Source organism: Gymnodraco acuticeps, unplaced genomic scaffold, assembly GCF_902827175.1.
Source record: "Gymnodraco acuticeps unplaced genomic scaffold, fGymAcu1.1, whole genome shotgun sequence".
NCBI classification, from domain to species: Eukaryota; Metazoa; Chordata; class Actinopteri; order Perciformes; family Bathydraconidae; genus Gymnodraco; species Gymnodraco acuticeps.
In genome coordinates, this window is record NW_022991412.1 from 1 (window position 1) to 8,958 (window position 8,958).

General features: G+C 45.3%; 2 non-coding genes and 1 pseudogene across 2 annotated transcripts; 1 reads left to right on the plus strand and 2 right to left on the minus strand.

Moving 5' to 3' along the window:
- Window positions 1-1,861: 1,861 nt before the first annotated feature.
- LOC117532445 lies at window positions 1,862-1,975 on the minus strand (annotated as a pseudogene).
- Window positions 1,976-2,123: 148 nt separating this feature from the next.
- LOC117532446 lies at window positions 2,124-2,240 on the minus strand. Its single transcript, XR_004566860.1, has one exon. It is a non-coding gene; the product is annotated as a U5 spliceosomal RNA (small nuclear RNA).
- A 1,734-nt stretch (window positions 2,241-3,974) lies between these two features.
- On the plus strand, window positions 3,975-4,047 carry trnar-acg. Its single transcript has one exon. It is a non-coding gene; the product is annotated as a tRNA-Arg (tRNA).
- Window positions 4,048-8,958: the final 4,911 nt, after the last annotated feature.

Below are 8,958 nucleotides of genomic sequence, written 5' to 3' on the forward strand. Positions count from 1 at the left end.
TGGTTAAGATTAACGGGTACAACATTTCAAACGACTAAAAGGGGGTTATACTGTTAAAAAACAAAGGTTGTTAGCCAATCTCATGTGAGTCTAGCTCTTCCTTTGGTCTTACCGGGGAGGAGTAAGGGGGTTGCCCTTCTCTTCCCTTTCGGACTCTTGGGGTTGGCCTCTCACGCAGTCTTGCGTCGAAAGTTGACTTCTTTGGGGTCGATTGCAGAACCATGGTTAGAAAGGATATCTGATTTGGGGAGGTGGAGGGGAATACCCTGGATTCCTCCAGAGATGAATTTTCTGGGGAGTAGTCAGTTCTTACTATCTTCTCTGAAACTATGGGAGAGTTGGAGGATAGTTCTGACACGGGCCTCTTGGACTGCTGTGCGTTGGGGAGGGGGCTATCATTGCCTTCGCTGTGTGGGTGAATGTCAGTTTCCTTTTCAGGTGTAGCTCCGCCCCCTTCCTGCATTGTACCGTCTCCCTTTTCTGTTGGCTGGTTCTCCACCGGTCCCTCCCCATCCCCCATGGGAGGATCGGATGACAACTCTGATATCAGTTCTGCTAAAGGCCTCATGGACTGCTGCATATTGGGGGGGGGGGAATCATTGCTAACGTTCTGCAGGTGAGTGTCAGGTTCCTTTTCATTTGTGGGGTTAGCTCCGCCCCCTTCCTGCACTACACCCTCTCCACTCTCCATTGGTGAGGGATCCACAGTTCCCTCCCCCTGCCCCTCCTCACCTGGTCCTCTTTTTCCAGTAACAGGATTTGGAGGGGGATTCGAAGTGTTTGTCTCCGCCTCTCCAATCAACATGTCACCTGTTTCCCCTCGTCTGCCATTTTCTCTATCTACTCTTACAGCTTTAAGCTTGTTGGCAAAAGATTGAGGGCAATCTCTGAAGAGGTGGTTGGATTCTCCACAAAGGTTACACTTCCTGCCATTTGTACACTCCTCAAAGGTATGCCCAATCTGTCTACATTTCCGACAAACGATCTGCTGACATGCTTCCGCTAGGTGCCCATGCTCTCCACACTTGCGGCAGAGTTTGGGCTGTCCCTGATAGTGGATGTATCCCCTGTTGTTCCCCAGAACTATCATTGATGGCAGTTGTTTAAGGCCTTGATAGCCCTGGGGGTCTTGCCATTGTTGAATGGGGACACGCCAGGCACAGTTCCAAATGCCGTCCTCATCTCTCACTTTTGAAGCCATGCCTTTTACTGTGCAGTATCTACCCAGCCAAAAATGGATGTCTTCTGCAGTTACTGTCTCATTGAACATCCTGACAATGACTACTTTCAAGGCATTGTCAGTCAGTTTCTCAACATTAAAAGCAAAAAACTGGGCTTTCACACTTTCAAACTTTGTCCAAAATTCTCTAAAGGCCATAGAGGTACGGAAGCTAACGTCAAAGCCTTTGTTGAAAGGCAGGGTGAGGATGCAGTTTAAATCATCAGGTGTGAAGTTTAAAGCCTTCTGTATGAGGTTTCTGGAGAAGTCCAGTCTGGACAGCGCCAGCTGCTTCCCGTCTTTCTCCACAAAAGTGAACCTCACACTATGGTGCCTCTGCATGCCAGCATGGTAGGCCGACATGTTAGAGGCACCGCAAGTCAAAAGGGGTACTCACCCCTCTCTAGTTCAGCTGTTGGCCCCAGGCGCTGAGGTGTGCGGCCGATGTTCCAGGTTGGTTTGTCCCGGGTCCCTCCTTGGTTCAGCCGCTGGGGCAAGAGGACAAGGTGTGTGACCAATGCACCAACGAGGCCCGTTACGAATCTGCAAGAAATCAAACACAAAACAACAAATCAATGATGCAAAACAAATACAGAACAATGTCCTCCCAGATGTAGACAAAAAACCAGAGCCACAACAGGCAAAAGTTTTCCATCCAAGGGGAGTTGATCGCTGTCTAAGCAAAAAGGCTAAGAGCGCAGTTTCTGATAAGAACAGATACTACACTTGATCTTAGCCAAAAGGCCGAGAAGCGATGACCCTTAACGTTTGCTGCGGGAGACGGACTTGTTGCGCAGTCGCCGCAGGTCTTGGTGCGGCTCTTTTGACCTGGCGTAACCGAGGCGCTGGGTAGCTCGGATCGCCCAGGTGCTAATGACTGCTCTTGTCTTTCACAAACTCAGAATGCTCAGCCAAATGGCCAAGCCTACCAAAAATAGGTTGAACTCGTAGGTGTTCCTCTCCACGGAAGTCTTTAGTAAAAGGCGAAAGACTTATACGCTTTGAAGAGAAACCAGAGTAATTGTGGAGGCTGTCCTCGAGAACAGACACCACCATAGTTGTCCCAGTCCAAGCCCTCGCGGTGACCCTCACTTGGCACTTCCACATCCCAGGCCACACCCTTTCCCCCAGCTGCGCGAGCATGGTTCGTGGCTCTCACCTGTGGCTTCTTTGGCATTGAGTCCAAAAAAGACCCCTGCTGCTGTGCTGCACTTTGTGCTGCACTTTGTGCCCCCGATTGGAACCTATCTCTTTAGTAATACGCTTGAGTTGTGTGGCATGTTATACGTGCTGACTCCGCGGCATTAGAAAACACTAGTTTGATCATAAACATCAAATCCATTTAAGGGAGGAACACTAGAATGTCTTTACGGATATAGATCTTATAATGAAATATAGAGGCGTGGTTGCTTGAAAAACAGTCTTTGTTGGCTGAACTTTTCGCCTCAACTGCCGTATGGTGGTTTGGCTTTATAATTCAGCATTGGTGGTTCAGTGGTAGAATTGTCACCTGCCACGTGGGAGACCCGGGTCCGATTCCCGGCCAATTCAATAGACAGTTCTTTGTTGTCTGAAAATAAAGTATAATGCCTACACCACTTGGACTCTGCTACAGCAAACACACAGGTCTTTGGAGTGTACAAGTAAAGAGGGATGTTCTCCGTGCCGACTCCCATTAATTTGAGAACTCGGTGAGATGCTCGACATCAAATCACTGTAAGGGATGACCGGTGGACTGTATCCCTTCTTAAATGACTTAGAGCATATCTGTTGAAAAAGGAGGTATCAGACTATTTTAAACAACTTTTCCCCGCCTTTGAAACACTTATTCCTGGCTTTTAGCCTGTCATTTTGCAAGATATGATTTAACATTGAAGCTCTCCTGGAAATGGACATATTATGTCCTTCTCCAAGAGAGCTTAAATGTTAAATGATATCTTGCAAAATGACAGGCTAATAATCTCTTCCAGATGTTTAAAAACTCTTTTCCCGACAATTTAAACATTATTTCTGGCTTGTAACGTGCAGTGGTAGTATCAGACTATTTAAAGGGTTACCAGGAGCATGAGAACATCCTCCACAGGAGGGTGGGTGGTGATGTGAATATGGATGAATATGGATGCTGGTGTGCGGACAGTAAAGCACCACAAAATCCACCACCTTTAAGATTACCAGGGCCATGAGAACATCCTCCACAGGAGGGTGGGTGGTGCTGTGAATAAGGCCGAATATGGATGCCGATGGGCGGACGGTAAAGCACCGCAAAATACACCCCCTTATAGGTTACCAGGGCCATGAGAACATCCTCCATAGGAGGAATATGTTTGTCAATATCATGGACATTTCCTTTTAAATTGGGGTCCACGAAGCTGACACAAGATACCCGCAGATAAGCACTCATCTCGGACTAAAATCCTCAATGCATAGCAGTTTTAATGGCATGCCCCCATATTTTTTTGTTATTCAGTGTTACCAGGGGCACGAACTTCTGACCGGTGTTCCCTCTTGGTTTAGTCTGTGGGGGAGTCCGTGCCCCCTTTGTAAGTGTACTTTCCTTCAGAATGGTATGTTTGCAATACTGTGAGAACTACAGTGGCCGTGATCGTATAGTGGTTAGTACTCTGCGTTGGTGCCGGTTCGAATCCGGGTCACGGCAGCAGTTGCAGTCTGCTTTTATGTTTTTGGTTCAACCTACCTACTGCATTTTTAGTTCATTTTCAACAGTTTAAAAGCTGCTACGAAAGGCAAAAACAAAGGGTTAGTGGCGCAATGGATAACGCGTCTGACTACGGATCAGAAGATTCCAGGTTCGACTCCTGGCTAGCTCGTCTCGCTTTAGTAAATCAATTGTTCCTCATTTCCTAATGTACTTCTCAAAAATCTGTCCGTCAAAGTACACCTGGAATGAGGGATCAACATAATGATGGGTCAATGGGCTTTCAACATTTCCAACAGTACTTCTCAACAAACAGTCCATCAAAGTCAATGAACATTTGAAACGAGGAACAACACTATTATGGCCCTTCAACATGAAACCAAGCTAATGTGAAATATTTCGTTTTTAGCCTACATGGGCTTTTGACTTCTGGTCATTTGAGCTTTACAGTAATTCCCAGCCTATGAGTATGTGTCTGAACTCTGTCAGATCAAGAGGTCCCCAGTTCAAATCTGGGTGCCCCCTTTGTAAGTGTACTTTCCTTCAGAATGGTATGTTTGCGATACTGTGAGAACTACAGTGGCCGTGATCGTATAGTGGTTAGTACTCTGTGTTGTGGCTGGTTTGAATCTGAATGTGGCTGCAGAAACTTGACTACCACAGAGCATGCTGCTCCCACCCAGCAAGCTGGGACCAGCCAGCATGCCTCAACCTCTTCACTCCGCTCCCTTTTGGTTGGACAGCAGGTGCAAAATCAAAGGAGCCTCACCAACGCAGTGAAACGGCTGGTTTCCCCCAGCAAAACCAAACCCTGTAAGCAAACATTTATTTGATAACACTTATTTTTAATGTTTAGTACTCTTCACTACTTGTGATGTTTATCTGGTTGTCTTTAATTTGTCCTTCTTTAGCTTTGGTCCATACACGTGCACGGCCAAAACCCCACCTCATCCAACTGCCTGTCTCCTTCGAGGCAGCAAAGGCCCCAGCCTCCACCCTCACACACCCGGCTGTGTCCAGTGAGGTCGATGACAGCACACTCCTGGCAGAGGAAGTACAATTTGAGGAGGCAAATCCTGCAGGTATGTTAACATTTCAATATCTCAAACATTAAAACACAATATTTTTAAGTGGACACATTTAGTGATACATTTTTCTCATTTATTTTTCATGTCCTTTTCCTTTTGTTGTCGCAACGTAAAATCAGCTGCAAAGAAACTCAATATTCGTACTGAAGTCCTTAAGAAGGTCTTTGATGAGTGCATACACGACACCGCGTCATGAGAGTGTCTGCAACAGTACATCAGGCTCGGCTCTAGTTCACATCAAAGACAACACAAAGAAAACCCACCCCCTATAGAGATCAATTAGGTGTCGCAAACACCCCCCATTGTTTCCTTTCCCCCCTCCCTTTCCTGTAGGGTCGTAAACCCTCCCTTAGACAACAAAGCATCTGTTATCACAGCAAAAGGTTAACCCATTAGATCACACCATTTCCATAACACTTTATATAAAAAAAATGATCTAATGAACTAGTAATCAGTTTCATATCCAGGGACAATAAAGCAAAAATGAATTTACATTTGTTTATTTCTTTGTTTTTTTGTTTAGTTAAGATTGCTTGCTTATCTTTCTTACAGTGCAGACGCTTTTCTGCTTGCTCTTGCCTCTGCTTACTTTTTATGCTGATTTTCCTATTCTTATTCTCTGAAAACTTCGAGCAGCGGCTCCTGGACATTAACTTATCATTGGGACAGTTCATCTTCGTAAATAGACGGAGGGTTTCAGCCATATTTCAACATTTTTACGACGACGTCAGTCTTACAGTAGCGTGGCCTAGCAACAGCTAAAGCCTGGTAGGCTACTGCTATTTAGCTTAAGCTAGTTGGTAGCAAAATGCCTCCGTTCTCTACAGATAACTTCCAGAAACGTATACAGAAGATGGCTGTGTTGGAAATGAAAATGCAACGGTTGGAAGTTAACGTGGAAGTGAATGGACTATGTTGTGGGAATGACACGACTTTACCAGTGTTGCAAAGTAATGGAGAAGGGTATGCTAACTCACAGCTAGTTAGCAGCTACAAGGATTCCAAGGAACAGGAGGGCTGTGTACCGGGTAATAAATCTATCAAGTGGTAGTCCTCCCTGGAACTCTCTGGGTGCAAAGCCTAAGAGTAAATCACTTCCATGGGATTTGGGAGGACGGATAACAGGCAGAGCCCAGAGCTCCGAAATCTGTGATGCGACCGGCTGGCCTGCATTGTTATCACCCAGGAAGAGCGCCTCTTCAACCCCTATTCATACTAGGAAACAGCCGTGGACAGCTGCTAAAGGGAGAATTACAAACAATCCTCCTAAACCACCAAGTGTGCCAATCCAGAACAGATACGCTCCGCTGACCGAGAACCGGAGATCTGATGACCTGGATAACCTGTCCTCTTCACGCAGCAGGGTAAGGACCAATAGCTACTCTAAAAGTAAAAGGCTAGAGGGAAAGCTAACGACTGGGCCTGAAACTCTGATTGTGGGTGACTCTGCTGTAAGAGATGTAAAAGGTCTGTGTAATAAGAACAACACCAAAGTACTCTGTTTTCCCAAGGATGTGGTCTCTGACTTGGCTGAGAAGATCCTGCATATTGGGGCTGAACATCCGACTGTGAAGAATGTGGTACTGCACATTGGAACAAATTATGTTGTGAAACAACAGTCAGAAGTGCTGAAAGAAGACTTTAAATGTCTGTTGGAAACTGCCAGCTCTCTAAATGCAGAGGTGTTCATCAGTGGCCCTCTACCGCCAGTCAGAAGAGGAGTGGAGAGATTCAGCAGATTGTTTGCACTGAACACCTGGCTTTCAACGGCCTGTACTGACCATTCTGTTCATTTTATTGACAATTTTAACTTTTTCTGGGATCGCAGACATCTTTTCAAGACATATGGAGTTTGCCTGAACAAGTCAGGAGTGAAATTGTTTATCTCTAATATATTCATCTGCCTGCGTCATCAATCTGTTCCCTCTGCCAAGGACAAGCGGCAAGAGGAATCAAAACACGAGAAAGACACAACACATCACGTAGAAAACCCTGAAGAATTATCACTGCACCCGCCTGAGGAATGTTCTGATTATGGGAGACCTATGAGACAAATGGAGGAGTCTCCACTGCCCGTCACCCCCCCCCCCCCCCCTGTCAACGCCTTTGAGGATACTCCGTTCACCCTTTCACACTCGCCCACCCTCCTGGAGATCGATGAACACACAAAGAAGATACAGAGGGTTGGCACCGATTCCTTCCTGGAGTTCAAAGACCAAACGAAGGCGATACGCAGGGCTGGCACCATGTCCTTTACCCCCGCTCCTCAACGATGCCCACCAAAATCACCGCGGAGACGCGCACCATCTCCCCCGTCCTCATCGCCGCGCCTACGTCAACCACCTCCCCCCCCTGGCAGCATGTCCTCTACCCCCGCACCATCTCGCCCGTCTCCATCACCGTGCCTACGTCGACCACCTCCCCTCCCTATCGGGGGGGCATCTGCAGTCTCCGAAGCCTGATAAGGATGTGTGTAAAAAAATAGTTAGTTATGTTTGGTGTGTTTGTGTGGAGGATTTCCGCCACTAGGTGCTTTATAAGAAATGGTTGAGCTGAAATGAACTATGCAGTCTTCTACTAAAACAGGCTTTTTGTGGATCACTGCCACAAAAAGCTATTTGTTGCCTGTGCAGTCGAGAAACACAGATTGTGTGCACAACTAGCAGTCACTCTGTCCTCCAAAGACACAAAAGAGGGAAGATGGCGCCTGTGTCGGCATGCCGCTCCCTCAGCTCTCTGCCTTTAGCTATCCTGTTTTTGTTTTATGTTTGTCAGAATGTCTCTGCTCTGCTCGTCTATGATCGCCAAGCTCTCCTCCACCTAAGACCCTCACTGGAGTTTATACTGCTGCCCAAACCTACATCTGGCAACCGTAAATCCCCCCCCCCCCCTCTACTGTCAGATATTCCCACCTACAGATGAAGCACTCCAGATCAGACTCAGGTGGGTGTGTCCCAGTCAAAAGCCCAGCTGATGCCAGCGGCTGGGGGTGTTGCCAAATTGCTAGGGGGCGTTGCCCAATTTCCCCATTTGTTCAATTACAGGATTTAACCATGAGATGGCGCTTCATTCACAAAATACACAAAGACAACTGTTTGCAATGTTTACAGCTCTGCAGTTGTGTTTGCTGAATACTGTAGCATTCAATCACTTATTTGTTACTGTATGGTTTTCACAAGCTACTATAATGAAAAAACATCAATATTTTAGATCAAATAAAGTATATAGTTTGCTTTATGCAGTATATTTCTTGTAATATTGTTGGGGTGTTTTACACAGTACAGTAGATTGAAGTAAATCAACTTATACATTAAGATAAGATAAGATGGACCTTTATTAATCCCGTGGGGAAATTCAGTAGTTCAAACAGCAACAGGGTGAGAGTGAAAAACAGGACAGCACAGATTCACACAGATTAATAAAATCAAAAATAAGATGAGCGATAAAAATAATAATAATGAGAAACTATGAAATAAGAAATTAATAAAACTAAAATATAATTATCATATCATATATTATAATGTATTGTATTATTAAGTAATATCATACATTAAACCCCATTATAGCAGATGCCACATTGAATGGATGAACACATTTATGCATCAATAATTACAACAGAGTATTTCTAAATACAAGTTGTAAAAATACTTATATGTATTTAATATTAACCCTTTGGAGTCAACCGTCACGCCGGCGTGATCAGATCACATGACCTGTGCCGCATAATAACAACAGTCCGGACAACATTGCCGTGTGTTTCTGTCGAAAGTACTGGCTTGGAACTATATCCCAGTCTTTGTTTCATGCAAAAAGACCCAGTAAACACGGAGAGACGATGATATAAAGTTAATACATTTCAAAAGTATGAAAAATGGAAGCACATATTTGAATATATTCGCCGCATTTGATCATTTTACGAAACGGAAAAAACTGGAAACTGTAGATCCTGCTCAACAGGATGTATATGTGTATTTCTGTCGAAAGTACTGGCTTGA